We start from the raw sequence: 18,458 nt of genomic DNA on the forward strand, positions 1-18,458 counted from the left end.
AACGCTGAACGCGGTTGGTCTGTTGATTGATGACCTTCTATGACATAACGAGTTCCTCCACGTTTCGGAACTGTTTCGAAGGCACGTTAAAATGGGTACCGGCTGTAGTTCGTAAACAGAAGCAAGAAAGTGATATCAAGGGTTGCCCAGATAACTGATTGACTGACTTTACTGATTTTGATATGCTAAACATACTGCAAAATACGATTTTATAAATAACCTTGATTTACCTATATTTTGCAGAAGCCTTGACCGTAGTCAATAAAAATACAATCACACAGATAACAGAAATTGCAAAACATTAAAATTTAAAGCCTAGTAATAATTTTATTTGCTTCTTATTTCACCTTATATGGACACTCGAAGGATGCCGTAAACTAGATTATGTTATTTTTAACATCACACGTAAAATAATTATTTATATTGCGACCTGTGTGGTCTTAAAGTTAATTAATGTTTATCTTAAGAAACCGATTTAATTTCGTTAAAATTTAATTTATTTTATTGGACTGGCCTGAAGAGTTTAAGTACTTAGCAATGCCTGTCATTTTTATAGAACTACTTCATACACTTTGGTAACATTTATTTCTCGTATATTCTACGCAATCACTTTATCAGGGTACTGAATTATTACCTACATTAATTTCATCCTATTTTGGTTTTTGATGAAAACTGTCAGGATACCAATATATCAGAATTATACGATGGACATTTTGTAAGGATATTTTAAGGTAAGGGACCCGTATTCCAATTAATACGTTTATAATCTCTTAATTTATTTAGCAAAAGGGGTCTGGGTATATACCTAAATACTTACCTTTTTAACAAATTAAATTAATGTTAAATATTTATCATCAATCCCTTGTAATCTCGGTACATTGTTGGCCATAGACCACCATATGCATCTTGCTTCTATATTAAAAAAAATTGCAAATCACGTTCTTTTGAGAATCCAAACTATTTTAAATTCATTTGTTTGTATGAACCAGCAAACTCGGTATTCAACAAAGGTATCATTAGTCCGATTAGTCGATTATTCAATCGGATCAAATGAATCGATTGCGACAGATCTGTCAGTCAATCGGATCGTTGAACGGTTCGGCACGTTTGTGGCGGGCGAGTTTTTGTGCAGTGAAGTCATAACCCACAATATCGTCCTTGTTAAGGGGAACACCACATACCTTACTATAATGATTTTAATTATATCACTAGTTATTCGATATTCATAATTAATTTCATTCCTATATGTATTAATATGGTGTTCGTTTTAAATATTCGACAAAGTTTTAAAGATCAAACTTTATTTAACACACTTCAAGTATCTTGACTGACGCGAGTTATGTAAAAGTCAACTACCTACTTAAGTGTTACTGAACTACTTACCTAAATCTTAAAATTAACGAATTTAAATATAAATTAGATAGTAAAATTCAAATCAACAAAGAAACTGGTCTTTATCGCAGACAATCAGTTCAGTAGTTATTAAAATAATAATTGTAGAGAAACACTTACATCATGGATATGCACTTATATAAACAACGAACGTCAAAAATACTTAAAATTCATAGAAAACATCTTTAAATCCAACCATTTTTTGCTACAAAAATGAAATGAAAACAAACTTTATAGACTATTGTTTCATAATTCTCACAATTAATAAAACTCGACGTTCACAAAAAAAAACAATTAGTTACAAAATAACACATTCTTATATACGTGAGATGCATTTGAAATACGTATCGAAAAACTAAATACTTTACTAGGTAATAATAGATTTCTTCGATATTAAGTTGAAGTAAATTTATGATTGAAACCTTAAATTAACTAAGCAGCCATCATTTGCGTAATTATATCTTTGCTAGGACTGAAACCATTCACCTGACTTACATAACACGTAAACATTACTCACGAAGTTAAATCTAAATTATAGAAAAAATAATGTTCAATCTAAATTCAGTTTGTTTTCGTTCCTCTGTCTGCCCCTTAAATAAAAACTAGTTTATTCCCTAACACTACAGTTAGGCGATATCAGTCAGTATAATTACCAGTTGATGGCAGATAAGGTGCGCGTGAGTTTAGAACATGCAGGTTCAGGAGTCCTGTGACAGACAAGTGTCACGAAGTCTGGCGAAAATCAGGCCAGGTCCATATAATGACGTCAACATTTTAAGGTACCAACTTGGGGATAGTTGCGGAGACCTTGGAAGTTGGGTATGGCTGGAGACCAACATTTAATAAGAAAAGTTTAGACTTTTTCAAAAATATGTATCGAGTGTGAAAAACATCACAGGAACCAATCCACTGTTCTGAAATTTTCCTAACCTTTCTTAACCGCGGCCTCTTGTTATACCCAAGCAAACAATAAGTTTCTTCGATAGACCCTGAGCATTTGCACTCTTCAGAAACCCTCACATAATGGTCCAATGTTGGCTCAGTAGGGGCCAATGCTTATTTCCCTAAGTATACATTGGGCAAACATTGGGACCAAAAATGGAACCACGGCGTCATGCAAAGGTGTGATAAGACCATATTATGTCACGTGTCTAAAGATCACGGCCACGATTAACTACACACCTTTCAATACGAATTATGTTATTAATATTATTTTGACATAACATTTTTTGGTGTTATTTATTCGGAGTTTTTTTGTGTAAAGATTCTCTTGGATCACTTGCTGCAGGATTGGAATAGTTGGTAATCTTCAATTTTATACTCACGTATGTACCTACCATTCAAGCTAAAAAATAGGAATAGTAAAATACTTACTAGATAGAAAAACATTGTTGTATCAGATAAATCGTGTTATGGAATTTTCTGTGCTTAGTAAAATCTATGATGAGTTTGCACATACCTTAATTATGACTAAGTGTAGGTATTAATAGTCTAGTCACGGTAGTTCAGCATAAACTTCCTATTGCCCTAGGTTATGAAACAAAGACATGATTAAAAATTTTCCTCGTGTTCCAAGACATGACAAACTTTTGTCAAATGATCTATGTGGGATATCAATCATTTTAAAATATTTCTTTACACAGCACACGTCATATTCAGAGACATACTAATAAATAGTCACAAATGATCATGAGCACGAAAATGACATAAACAAACAAACGTTCCAAATATGCAAATTATTTAACAAGACAGCTCAGTTAACACATTTTAAAGAAATCATGAACACAATCGAACACAAGTTGGCAACAGCTGCACGAATTCAGTAAATGTCCATTATAAATCACGTTTGAATCGAATTCCTACAGTAATCCTAACCCTCACAGAGTAAAATACGATCGTATTACGTAAAAAGTGTTGCAGCTGCGTGCCAAAACAACGCCCTCGCGTAACTTAGATATAAGTACAATGTTTACATACTGCAGAATACATGATAAATTAAAATTATCAGCCCACTATACATCAAGTGTGCTGTTACAAATCCGCCTACTACCTCCGCTGGAATCGAACCCACGACCCCACCTACATTGTGCTGAATGTCGATATCTCAAACTTGAAAATGAAGAGGAAAAACATACGAGAAAAGAAATCCCACACAAGTAAACTGATTGTGGCTCTGTCTAGTCATTCTTATCCAAAGTTTCGTTATCCGCGGTAACGCTGCGCAACCATTTTTGGAAGTGACATCATAACATTGTTTTTCACTATAAATGACGGCATATTAAATTAACACGTGTACACAATCTAAAAGAGAGCACTTTAACTTTTTTGTTGAAGTTTTTACGATCGCATAATTTGTGGGAGACAAAAAATAATCGAATGTGGTTCTATCAGTTATGAGTCAACGTCGGGAAAACTACTGGGTTTGGCTTGCCGCCGGCACGCAGACGAAATACATTATTTTAACGGATTTTTATTACCTAATCATGATGGTATAACGGTGACTTATGGCTATTATCGAACTTGCTTTGAATATTAAGTATAAACCCGTAAAAAATTGATTGTTTTCCTTATAAACTTAAGTTGATTTGTGGCAATTTAATTTGTGCTTGTTATGAACAAGTATGCATTTTATAGATGCATGCCTATTTCATATATTCAGATTTACATGGACATTTATCTATCAAGCGATAAGATCTTACATCAGAATAAAGTCGCACGATACTGAAATCAATCATAGTTGTAGAGCGCTAGATTATTGCTTTAGCCTATCTATCTATATTTTCCTAGTAATTAGCTTATCTAGTTTTCATACTAAATCTATGACAATAGGAAAATTTGCTTGTCTAGGCAAGGGATCTTAACATCGCACAGTTCTGATAGCAGTTTAAACATTATATAAGTTAACTAATTACACTCAACTAAATTATAATATCTTGTATGTTAAAACCAAACCAGTCAGAAAATAATGACGTCCATCATTTACCTAGAAAACATTGAACAGCAACTATATTTCCATACTCAAAAGACCGATCGCTATTAACTTTACTTATAACGCACCAAAGATATCATAACTCAAGAAATTAGTAACTTATCTTAATTATTGATTTATGTTTATTATTGTTGAATAATAGTGGGTTAGACAGGTCTGTCGGTGGCATAATTAATGGACTAACTACGACTTGCTTACTTTAGTAGGCTTTACGAAACAACGCAAAGATGGCGGACTTAATTCTAAGTTAGGGTTAAACTTCGAACTGTAGGCTATTTTTTTAAAAAAAAGGTTATCAAATTAAGTACTATGTCGTATTGAACAAGGGTAAGGCTTACTTTTACGAAGTTAGAATAGAAAAATTCGGTTGGTCCAAAAAACCAGAAACATTAACACAACGCTCGGGGTTCGCTCCTAATCGACAGAGAAGAGGATGTTTTGACGGTTTTTAGTTCAATATAAATTCCTTCTTTTATAATATTTATTTTATAAAAACGGGAGGTATTATGATAAATTCATAAATCGCTTTTTTATTTAAAATCTAAACTACAACTATCCATCAAATCTCAATAATTAAACGAAACGGTGCTAATTGATTATTTGACCCAATATTCTGCTGCTCCATGTAACTAAGTTATCAGTCTTATTACAAAGCCTGAACATGCTAAGTTATCTTCATAACTTGTGCTACAATGGCGCCAACATATTTTATATGGAAATAACTATAGACCCACAAAGGAAAAACAGACAGACATACAGATTTCATACAATAATTTGAATCAGTTTGTAAATATATTGGTATCCAGTATTCCCTAAAAAGGTTAGTGGTATGTGTTTGTTTCGTTTGAATAGACAAAACGGTATGCGAACAAGTTTTATTGTAGCTAAGTGAATTATGGCACTAAAGTTACTGCTAGATAATTTGTCTAGAAATTATATAATTTATTAGATACCTAGAGTATTATGTTTAGGAACAGTAAATTTATGCAATGGTAGGCGATATTTTTGCAAAGGACAACGTTTATGAAAACTTTTCATCAACAGCCTCGATTTAATGAAACTTGAACATAATTTCAGTAAACGCGAATATTATATTGCAGCTCTGTACTGTACTTGACTCAACCTACCATATATCTAACTTCATCTGAAGAACAGGGCAGTTTTTTTACTGAATATCAAAAAAGAAGAAACTCTTTATTGGTTTTATCGATAATTCCTTTCACGACCGACACCTTCCCTAACTTGTTCTAATTGAAAGACCAATCTAAGCTAACCGCGCCTGCTCACACCATTAAGCGTAAAACGGTGTTAAAATAGACATTACAATAACAATGACTAGAACACAAGCCTAATAAATACCAGAGCGACACGTAACAGGCACCTGAACTACAAATTGTTTAATGGCAACACTCAGGAATATTCTTGTCTATGGAAAGCATAGAGGTGGCATCGAGCTTCGCAAGTTATAATTTCGGAGGAGTTTATCTGAGGAAGGGCTGTATCATATTCATTATTACATTTTCTGTGTATCCTCAATTTCAGGAAATCGAAATCATGAATCATTACGAAATCATGTTTCAGCCGTAATGATGATAGGCACCTATTTCTTTAACATTTGTAATTCAATCGCGTTAATCAACAGTCATGAAAATTACCTAAATGACAAAAATATATGCATAGCCAGATTCGCTTTGAGAAATAGAATATAATATGTGTTATGTACTTTTGTTCAAAAAATCCCCAAATAAGAAAAGCAGATAATCGAAAGTTGCACATTCAGATTTGAAATTTTTAATGCCCTTTCTAGTTTATACACGGCTATGTATGGTCCACGAGTCAACGGTTAATTTTATTCGTTATTAATTGAAGTGCGACGTACATAAATATGCTAGATTTATGTGTTCCAGTGCGGCAGATACATGCCTAGATATGCACCAACACACCCACTTACTTGTGCCTATGTTATTGGCTGCTTACATCATACAACCATTAGAAAAAAAAACGAATGAAAACTTTAATTAATATTAAATTCGACGTAGAAACTAAACTCTTGTTTTTCTTATACTCTACTTCTTCTGATCCATAATTTTTGACGGTAAAGGTTGAATTGCACCACTTAGGAACTGAAACGATATCCATCCCATAACCAGTGGTGTACTTGCTGACCACTGTTCAAATCGACGATGTGACTACTGAAAGTGCCTCAGTTATCGCTATAGTCAAATGGTGCAATCTATCGTAAGTTGAAGATGGCTTTCAGCCGGTGGAAAGTTTTGCGTGCACCCACACTATCTAACACCAAAAGATTTTTTTTATTGGATCCTGTAGTTCCTGAGGTTAAAGAAAAAACATCTTCTTCGTCCTTATAATTGAAGCAGAGGTATACATTCACTGCCATTGAAGCTTAACATCTGTCACTGTGCTTAACCAGGTATGACGCCTCTAATCCATCATTACACAATCTGATACTGACATAACATCACACAACGCCACAGAACCCAAATAAAAAAATATTTTTGTTCGTTTGGATGTCTGTAATGGATAAACTCAAAAACTTCACTACTAATTATAAAAAATCTTTAACCATTAGAAAGCTACATTATCTGCGAATAGCATATTTATCTAGCTAGCTATATTTTATCCCGATGCTGACATTAGTTCCCACGGGACGCGAGTGCAGCCGCGGGAAATCGGCTAGTCACTACTTAGGATAAAACAAGATCGCTTTCTCTGTCCTTCCCATCCCTATGTCAACATGTCCCTTTGTACGTCCAAAGCTTCAAAACTACGCAAAGAATTTTGATGCGGTTTTGTTTTAACAGATGGATGATTCAAGAGGAAGGATTACATGTACAACATCCATTACATAGCATTTCACCCGTGCGAAGCCGGTTCGGGTCGCTAGTCAATAATAAAATAACACCATCGGAAAGCAATGAGTGTTATGATCTCATTGCTGTTATCTGCGGCCGTTATCTCACGACAATGCGGCTGATAGCCATCACGGCCAATCACCATCAGTCATGGTTCTGAATGGCCGGGATGGTGACGTCACTATGGTGTAGTGTACGGTGAAGTTACAGAGTTGCAGTTTTGAAATCAAAAGATACGTAAAAAACATCCCGACGAATTGAGGCCCATTTTTTGGGAAGTCGGTTAAAAATACTTGGTAAACATTAATTAAAAACTGAATTGCTCCTCCTTTTTTGGAGGCCGGTTGAAAAGGATCGTGATTATTGGCTGAAAACTAGGGATTTTTTAAATAAAAGGTTACTTTTAAGTTAAATATGTTATCTGCCATTTTTCAGTCAAAATTACATAGGTTTTAATAATTTTTTTTTAATATTATATTTATTGTATTTATTAAGTTATTTATACAAAAAAATCAGCCAGCGATTTTTTTCCCATTTAAAAGCAAATAAATTTCAGTATCCAAATTTTGTACACTAAATCTCGCAGACAAGTCTACTACAAAAATAACCAAACAAATCATAATCACCATTAAAAAAAACCACAGGAAATATATAACAAGTGTAATTTGTCACGACAGACAAGCCTGCCATAGCTCCATTAAATAGATACATCAGGTGACAAATAATTCACGCAATTACCTAGCTTTGCTCGTTTCACTAGATATTATTTATGTAACGGCTAGATATTAGCATATGTCGCGTTTGTTAATCAATGTTTAAGAAAAGTTTTATTGATATTGAAGAGTGTGCTGTTAATTAATAAAGGGGTAAACATTTTTTTTTTGGACATTTCTAAAAAAAATATTATTTTTATTTTTTTCAAGATAGGTACACACATTGATGCATACAACATTCGAAAACAAAAGAAATATTGTTAGGGCTCTTCGAAATAAGAAAAAAGCATTTACCAATGAAAGTGAATAAAAAAATATTATTTTTAGAAGTTGTGTACTGTAGCATATTTTGGTTGTAGGTAGGTACTGGGTCGTATCTTATGATTGTAGGTTTGTAACTAGACTTCAAGTCGCCTACGAGTGATTGATCATGGCGGTTTACCAATTACATAGGTTTTAACCCGACTTCCAAAAAGAAGGAGTTATTACAGACATTCGCAAATCAAACTTTTCCTACTTGTTACTGTCGAACACACATTTTGATTTTATTTGTAATTTCAGCAATGACAACCACAAAACAACAATATTCATAACTCATACCCTACCAAAATTGGTCAAAATTAGACTAAATTGAGTCAGAAACCAAATAAATACACTTTCCTCAAGTGAAATAATACAAAAATCACTCATATTAATGATACCTACATTCATACCACAGAGCAAGACGTCAATTGACAACCATAGTCACAAACAATCCCACAAGACCACAGATTTGGTACTAAATAGTTACTCTACAAGACCCCGTCAAGACCACATAAAAACTATGACATGCTTCATTTCTGACAGCTCAAAGCATACTTCTTATCACTAAACAAATAAATGACGCGACCTACTACAATTTCAGCATAAATATAAATAAATAACCAATTGAATTAATTTACAATATTTACACCCAGACTAATACTGGATCCATTTGGTTAATTCTAACCAACAAATTGTTGAACAGTTAACTGCGGAGGCATGTCGGCTGTATTTTAACATAAAACTTAACTTGACAATCATTTACCACCTGAATGTATTAGTATTCTGTTTTAAATATGTTTATGTATTTAGTTTGGTTCTTAGGAATAAATTGTAGGATTTAATGATTAAGATAACGACTAATAGCAATAATGCGATGCTCCGCCCACTGCCTATGGACATCACTGAAGTTTATATTTACGTTAGAGAAATACAAAGATAGTACCTAAGTAAAAACATGAACATAATAAGAAATTCCTTTTATAGAAGATTCGCTTTATGTATTTTGGTGGCAATAGGAACCTCTTTGATTATTACCTCTATAACTATAATAATCATAATATTTAACTACTTAATATTATGTAGATATAACCCAACATACCGACAAACGTGGTTTACGACCAAAGTTAAATTGTAAGTAAACATTGTTTGGAATTGACGATTCATTGTTTTTGCGCTATTTAAAATAAAGTAGTAATAAATCAATTAAATTAATACCTAAATACTTGTTATCAGTGTACAGAACGCTACCTTTTGTAATAATGTTTGTATTTTCGAAACTCTCTCTCTCCAGTAAGTCTGACACCAGTCTAACCAAGGGGTATCGGGTTGCCCGGGTAACTGGGTTGAGGAGGTCAGATAGGCAGTCGCTTCTTGTAAAGCACTGGTACTCAGCTGAATCCGGTTAGACTGGAAGCCGACCCCAACATGATTGGGAAAAAGGCTCGGAGGATGATGTATGTATTTTCGAAACTTTTATTTACAGAAACGGACAAATATAATAATTACAATTCAGTAGTTATGTAATGCGAATAAAATCCACGTAATCATAGGTTTAAGTTAGACGTCTGAAGTTTTTCGCAGTTGCGTCACTTTATTCGTGATGGCTAACGGCAATTGCTATAAAATATAGCAATTAGTGATAGGTATTTAGCGATAAAACTGGAAAATACCATGGTAAAGTACACCATAGTCCAGGCTATTAGGTCATCGTTACATTTGCTATCATATTCCACCTACATATCGCCGTAATAAGTTGTGTGAAGTGATAAAAATATCAAGTAGGTAATATTACCTACATTGACGCCTATGGTTGGAACTAAGTGCAAATATCTCGCGATGTCTTATTGTCTTGTCATAAATTGAAATTAGGTTTTCAAAACATGTACAGAGTAAAAGGTACGGGGCAAATATCAAAACTTTATATATCTACATAGATACCTGCTGAATGCAAAAATTTACCCATATTAATAAAATCCGGAACTCAGGATCACCACTAGGTGTGGTTGCAGCGTGAAGGAATGTCAGACTTCTACTGACTAAAAAAACCCACCTAACTTTCTTCTTTAAAAATCCTTATTAAGTATACTATAGGGCCAACGCCATTCTCGGCACCGGACCTTTTTTTTATGTTTTTATTTTTTTTTATTATACTTTTTGCACATTGTATTTCCCCTTACTAGATCTACCTACAAGGAGAGTTACTACTATAACTCTACAATAATTAATCAGTCACAAATGACCGCATCCACAATATTAGACAGTATTATGTCACGCGGCCGCGGTGTCGTTTGATATCAGTTCACTAGTACCATCATTACGTAATACCACTCTCATTACGATGACGTACGCCCAGTAAAAACTATAACAATAACAATCGTGAAAGATCTGATAGACGTTTGGGCTATCTAACCCACCGGAACCGCCAGCATAAATCTCTATGCGTAAAATTCTGCATAGGCGCGAGTCGAGACAACGCAAAAAAATGTGATATCACAGTCATGCATTTTTGATCACATCGTTAAGTGTACACACGATAAAAAATTACAAAACGAGCATTAAATTGACACACAGAATTACATACGAGTTAAAAAAGTGCTCTTGTAGCTCTCAAGCTTTTGTCAAGTAGAAGGGAAAGAACGGCAATAGCGTGTCCGGCAGGTTAAATTATCTAAGTACAGACGTAAAACTTATAATGAACCGTGTAAAATGTATCAAAAAAGTTCGGTAAATAAAAAGTGAGGTGACATCACTACTATTTGTAACGATATGACGTTATATATTTATTTAATTACTAAGTTTGTAGCTTATGCTAATTAGCTGTGGTAATTATAATTACTATGTGTAAGTTTTTCGGGTTCGGCAAAAACTTGAACAGTATGGACGGGTTTTTAACTTATTTTTTGTTGGTTGGTTCTAGCTCCTGTTTAGCTCTTAATCAAATCTTTGATAGACAGACTTTTTTTCGTAGTACCATAACAATATTGGAATGCATTTCAAGCTTCGATTCTGAATTTTTGAGATTATCTACTTTAATAGTGTCAAAACTAGTGTAACCTCTTTTTTCCATTTTTATAACATTAATTAAAAAAAAATAATTAAAACATTGTATTCTCTACTTATTGACACAAAAATTAAAACAATCAATTTAACCCATTTTAAATTTAAATTACAAGTGACACATTTTAAATTACAAGTTCATTAAATATACTTTCATAAATGCCTCCCGGCAATTAGTTGTTTTTATTATTCTACTTTTATTTAAAAGCTTTTAAGAGTCAGATCATTCTATTTCCGAAATACGGAACCTTCAGTCCGCCATTTCAAATCATACCCATTTTTTGTTCCTGTAAGTAACATACTTATCTGGTCGTGAATGGTAAAAACCGTAGCAGTCATAGTCAGCTGGTTATGTCTGCTATTGTCGGCGATGGCGTCATTTTGTCACTCATGGTTAAAGGTAAAGCCTAGATACCTTAGTATTATTACATAAAAGAAAAAAGATTAAAAAGAATGTAGCTAATATTTTTACCATAATTTGGCAAACTGAAAGAAAATAATGTGTGTGCTTACTGAACTATGTACCCAGCCGATTATGATCAACGAAATGTGGTGATAATTTTGATAACAAAAATCAACAAAATTAATTTATAACATTCTTCCGAAAAAAGGCAGGCGTTTTAGGGGGCTGGAATTTAACATTCGAAAAAGGCCATTTTCAACATTTGAATAAAAGCATTTTCATAACCAGTAACCTCAAGATTTTTATTTCAATTCTTTAGAAGTCGGTTATTTTTTATATCATCGCAGGGCTCAGGCCACAAACCTTTTCTCATACAGAAGGATATACATACATGTCTAATCATAGCTATATAAATTGCCTAGTCACATAATGTTATATTATTTCCTTCCCGCACTCTCGGAGGAAATAGCTCGATTTACGCTCGCGTCATCCGATTAATGTCAACTACGAATGATTGATTGATGGCGTAGGAACAAATATACATTACATTACACATTGCGATTTCCCCTACTGAGATATTAGTTAAAGGTATATTATGGTTTGTTGGTTGTTTTTCCTTCCAGTTATAGGTACCAATATCTATACCTAGTGACTCAATATTGACGTTTGATTTGATTGATTTTTGTTAAATAAATTATTATCATTATTATCCCCAAAAAGTATATCCAATTTTTTTTACTTTTGTAAAACTATTGCTGTTGTAGACTGTAGGTATTTGGTATAAATTTCAATTTGGTACCTTTATTCGTTCGTGAGAAATAAGGTAGTAAGTTTCATTTTATTAAAATATTTTTATTATATTATATAACAAAAAAAATGTGATTTTCGCAATTTTTCCTATATTTGCATTATATGACAATGCTTCATGCCAAATTTCAAGATTCTGAGTTTACGGGAAGTACCCTGTAGGTTTTGATTCCTTTGCGAGTGTCGAAAATTTGTTGAAAATATCGACATAATCGGTTGTATCTTTTGATTGGCTTGGCTTAGAAGTTTGATATTTTCACAGCTTAAAGGGACAATAGACCCGAGTATTTCATGTGAATTTCAGCTTGATACGTTCACGCGTTCTTAAGATAAAGGGTCTTGACAGACAGACAGACAGACAGACGGACAACAAAGTGATCCTATAAGGGCTCCGTTTTTTCCTTTCGAGGTACGGAACCCTAAAAATTAAAATAAGGACAAACATTCGAGTAACTTTACCCCTTACGTAACATGAACCCGAGAATCTTTTAAATTAAGAACTCTTTAATTAAAAATAACGCTCTTAATCTCTTCAAAACGGTTGGTAAACACCCATTTTTCAGCAAAACATCTCAGCAACTCTTTCAAAGATTTCTATCGTTCTTCCTGGAGTAATTTATGACCAATTTTAACCCAATTTTTCTTAAAAACTGCAATTAACTTCAGCTGAATCGTAATAGTTCACCGAACATTAACTTTGGTACTGGCACTAATCCAATCTATGATGAACTAGCTTTTGCTCACGGTTTCCTCTGCGTTGAGATTAGAACTAAGTATCTAATAAAAAATAATAAATCCTAAAATTGTCTCGGTAAAATAGATTTTCGGAATAAACATTAAATTGGTGGGTCCTGGCTGTCATTTATATATTTTTGTCTTAATAAGGAGTAACGGGTGGTTCAGGATTTAGGCGACTTAGGCGGATTTAGGTAACTGGATTTAGGCGACTTTCCAGTCCCCAACCAACCTAGACAGCTTACGAAACTTAGTAAAATTACTAACCATACTATCGTCATTACAAACTCTCGTATGTATTACGAGTATAATCTGTAGGAAGGCTGTCAGCTTATATACGAGTACATAATACACAAAAAAACATAAAGCACGCAATGAAAAAATACAAATATCCGAATTTAGAACCTCCTTTTTGGGAATTCGGTTAAAAAACGTCAATCAGGACAAACCACCTTGACATTGATTTGTGGGAACTGCAAAGTCACCTTTATTCGGTACATCTTTATATGCTAATGATGGCAAACTGATGAGTAAGTAGGTTACTAAGGCCCCATAGATACAGTAGATTTTATCTGAAGATCTTACTTGAACAAAGGCCTCCCACGTAGATCGGAATATGGTTAAGTCTTCAGATTATATGGTTGACTTAGCACTCCAAAATGTATTCAAAAGTAGGCATTGAAGGTTTCCAATTAATAGTTGAAGTCATAGTATGGGTGGTATGGTATAGGCGGTATATTTTTTTTCTTTACCTTTACCTAAAATATGAAATTAACTCCTTGATATAAATGCGCTATGCTGATCATATTGAATTTTGGCAAAAAAACACTTCTTTTAGTTTGTATAGTATTCTACAGTTCCCGTACATGGCAAAACTTTTAGTTGGAAAATAATTTGTTTGACTTCCTAAAATTCAAATTCAAATCTTTATTTGCGTTCCATATGTAATACAGGTGGTATTTTTATAAAGTTTAAACAATATATTGGAAACAATATGGACCCGGTAGGGTAAATCAGTATGAATGATAGTAGATTTAACCAGTATCAGAGCGACTCTTCCTCCGAGCCTTTTTCCCAAACTATGTTGGGGTCGGCTTCCGGTCTAACCGGATGTAGCTGAGTACCAGTTCTTTACAAGGAGCGACTGCCCTATCTGACCCCCTCAACCCAGTTACCCCTTGGTTAGACTGGTGTAAGACTTACTGGCTTCTGACTACCCGCAACGACTGCCAAGGATGTTCAATGACAGCCGGGACCTACAGTTTAACGTGCCATCGGAAACACAGTCATTGGTGTCTAACCTCCCCACTCAGAGACATTTAATTATTACTTAAGTCACTCCTTAGTGACGTAATGTCATACAAATCCTTCACTAAGGAATGGTTTAAGTAACCATTAAATGTCTCTGAGTGGGGACGTAAGATATACTTACAGTATCAGAGCAACTGAAAACTTTAATTGAAATCAAGAGTTTCTTAAAAAAATATTTTGCCAATCATCGGGTCAACTGTCGGCCGACTGTTTACTCTACAGTGTGTGGGTATTGTTATAGTTTTTCATCGATGAGGAAAATGAAAATTCATGGTCAAACAATGAAATTCGGGACTTCCTACTGAATTTAAAACCCACGCTAGGAAAATGTTCATTACAAACATTATACAATTAAAGACTCGCGTCACTTTTTACATACGCGTATTTCTTAAGAATAGTGATGTACCCATCAATTAACCACGGAACATGATTCACGGGATTTACCACCAAGTTCACAGTCATTACAAGATTATTTGTGATCCAGTAAAAAATCTGCCAAAATGAATATCGAGTGCAATCCGTAATTGAAGTGTTTCGTGTAGGCGATTCCTGGTTACGTAAGCAGTGACATTAAATATAAAATATGAGATTAACTCTAAAGATTAAAGAGACGGACAGATGGGACGAACCGACATTTTTCGGGAACTGTCTGAAGGATTATAATTTCACGTTGAGAAAGTGTCATTCGTAAGCTTAATTTTTTTTGTGTAAGTTTCACCTGAAAAGCTCCGTATGTATTTTTCATAATCGAACTTTAGGTTTTATTTATTATATTTCCACATGTTTTTGTAATCGTTTTAAATATAGTATTTTTATAATCAAATTAATAAAAATAACTCTTTGGATGGCTAGGTATGGCAAAATGATCTGATTTAACAATAAGGCATATATCTATACACCAATCTAATTGGTTTATAGTTCTAGAAATCTCTTATATTCTGAGTGAGATGAAAGGGTCAATTAATGAGCATACCAACAGATCACAGAAAGGACTAGATTAAACATTAATTAATCTGAGTCATAAAATCCAGTCGATGCGGACAGATACTGGCAGAAATTTCTGTAGTAACAATAAAGAGTACATAAATAACATGCTTGTTATAATTATCAAGGCGAAATCGTTTAGTGTAGTGCCGTGATTTTATGACTAGAACGCAAGATATAACTTGTTCAGCTAATTATTATGTTTATTGAAATGAGACAATAATAGTTGAAAGTTGATTGGATTGGCGCCGCTCGTGTTTGCGAACAACGCGGGTATAGACAACTCGCAGAAATAGAACGATCGTCAAATTCCTGTACGCAATCCTGGACATTAATCATAATACAATAAGGATGGGAGTTTCTTGGAAATATAGAAATTATTCGCTTAAAATATAGGGCAACTGCGCCGTAATTTGAAACTTCAACAACAGTGAGGCACAGATTACTCGCTTTTAATCTGACATAGCACTGATATACCTCGTTTTAAATTACAAGATCAAACAAGGGTTCGGAACAAAATTATAATTTTCCATTTTCACGCCACCTGTTTCCAATGCTACCAAGGTTACCAAAGTGCTATTCCAAATCGTTTGATTTGACAGATTTCGCAAATGATACGCCACTTAAGTTTTTGGCGGGAAATACCTCGTAAATAGCACCTGTCAAATTGGCGCGCCATCATTGGCGGCCCCCGTTTGAAAATAGAATTATAGATAATGGCGGCCATGAAATTGACAGATAAATTAAAATTGTATAGATGTGTGCCGTCGCAAATGGAATATGGGGTTTCATCAAAATATTGAATTTAAAAATATTCCTTGGTGTTGTTTGATTTGTTTACATACATTCCAGAGATTTTACGAATGGCTCCAATTAAACAGAAGATGGAATACAGGCATAAAACAAAGTGCAACTTTAGAAATATAAATATCTGAAGTAGCAGATTTAACACCTTGGCATTTGGTAGGCGCTTACCATTTTATTTACGTTCGCGAATCAATACGCCTACTCTTTACATCACACTTAGAGTAATATAATACTGATCAATCATCATTTATCAATCTTGTAGTTCAAAGCAATATCATCTGCATATTTTCGAAGATAAGAAAGATATTATTTTTCAAGAGCTGTTTGACAGAAGATATCTATACTAAGATTACAGCGAGACGAAGCCAATTTTGGAGTTTATTTCTTTAAGCAAGCTACAAGAGTCCTACAATACTCAAGTACATGGATGACACACGTAGGTAACGGTTTTTTTTATTTTTATTTTTTTAACTTCGAAGTTTAAACACTCAACTTTATTTAATTTCGTTTTTTTTTTCAACTTATGTCATAGGTACCTACCTAATGACCATGCATCCTATCTGTAGCTCAATATTAAGTCCGACAGCTTAATTTGGAAATGTTCGAGGTAACACAACAAATGTATTGACTAATAAAATTAACCTCAATTCGCTAATTAGTACTACAATATTAGCATTTCCATTTACAGGCTGCCGAACAGTTGCTAATCTTAAATATTAATAACATTATGTGGACTCAATGTTTATTATTTGACGGTTCTTCCCCAGATTTGGGTTATTATTTATGTTTCGTAACATAATATTATGACATTGTTAGTCACTGTTACATTTGTTTTAATTCTTGTTAATTCAGGATAAACAGAAACGGAAGGACCACCGATAAGAGCTAAGCCCTTAATTAAATAAGTTTTGATTAATGTTTCAAGAAGCCAACTACAGTTATTTTGTAAGTAGGTATCCTGAATAATACTTGCATCGGCTTGCAAGAAGCTAAAAGTATATTCATCTTTTAGCGATAAAGAAAAAATATATCTTAAAAAATACTATTTTTTTTTTAATGTTAGCTTATATATAACATTAATATACGAAGGATACGAGGTACCTTATGCTTTAAAAAACCTGGTGTTTTAAAGTAAACTTTTTTAAATATAAAATAAAAATTAAAGAACTGATCTCACCTTAAAAACCCCTCCACTAAATTCGAGTACAACACCTAACACGACACATCTTCACTATGGTCCTTCGCTACTAAAACCTTTTCGGTACTAAACTTTTTGGTCCTAAGTTCCGAATCGCACGAGGCGCGCGTTCGTTCCGCAAGGCAGACCGGCTCTTTTGCCAAGCGTCTCACACTTCCTGAACGTGAAAGTTTCAGTACGCACACATAGATAACCAAAGTTGGAAGATAAGTAAAGATTGTCAGACTGTGTGTAAACAGTCGGCTTTTATTAAGTTCCGTATGCTTTTGTTTTGAGATTATAGATATGTAGTGTTCGTTTGCGGATGGTAGAACCGTGTTAAATTAATATTGGGTAATAAAATGTTTGTTTCCAAGAACGATTTATTAGGCAATCATAGTAAAGTTAAAGGCAAAGAAATACAAAATAATGGAGTAAAAGCTTTTTACCAGTGGTTTAAATAATTATGAAAATGATAGTAAAGTAGGAATTTCCGTTCCTTTAGCCTTAGGTTTGTCTTTCTCGAACCTTCTCCGTTTTTACACAAACCAGCTCCTTAAACAAACCAAACTCGACTCGAAGTTTAACAAAGGGTTTTCAAAGCTTTACCAAGTTTCCAAAACGAGGGCGATAAGTATCTAGTATTACCACCAATAATTATTTGTAGGTAACACTAGATTCAGCCCTCGGTTTCGCCCGTTCCTTTAGGAATTTGCACACCCTTTCTTAACAAATGAGTTGAGTTCCAGCACTGATTTCCTTTTTAATTGGAGCATCAGTTCATTTTGGAACATATAAGCAGGCAAAGCTTTATAATATTAGATGTTAATTGTGGACAAATAACTGCCCGAATCCAAACATTTTCTCCTATAATTTGTCAGACTCTTATCGCGTTGAAGTGGCAGTG

At 33.8% G+C, this 18,458-nt stretch overlaps 1 protein-coding gene across 1 annotated transcript in view; it reads right to left on the reverse strand.

Moving 5' to 3' along the window:
* Window positions 1–17,725, reverse strand: part of LOC124629920 (gremlin-2-like) — a 33,500-nt gene extending 15,775 nt beyond the window's left edge. The window contains exon 1 of the mRNA XM_047163592.1: window positions 17,552–17,725. The gene's annotated coding sequence lies outside the window, so the exon portion shown is untranslated. The remainder of the gene's footprint in view (window positions 1–17,551) is intronic.
* Window positions 17,726–18,458: the final 733 nt, after the last annotated feature.

This window comes from Helicoverpa zea, chromosome 4 (genome assembly GCF_022581195.2).
Source record: "Helicoverpa zea isolate HzStark_Cry1AcR chromosome 4, ilHelZeax1.1, whole genome shotgun sequence".
Lineage (NCBI taxonomy): Eukaryota > Metazoa > Arthropoda > Insecta > Lepidoptera > Noctuidae > Helicoverpa > Helicoverpa zea.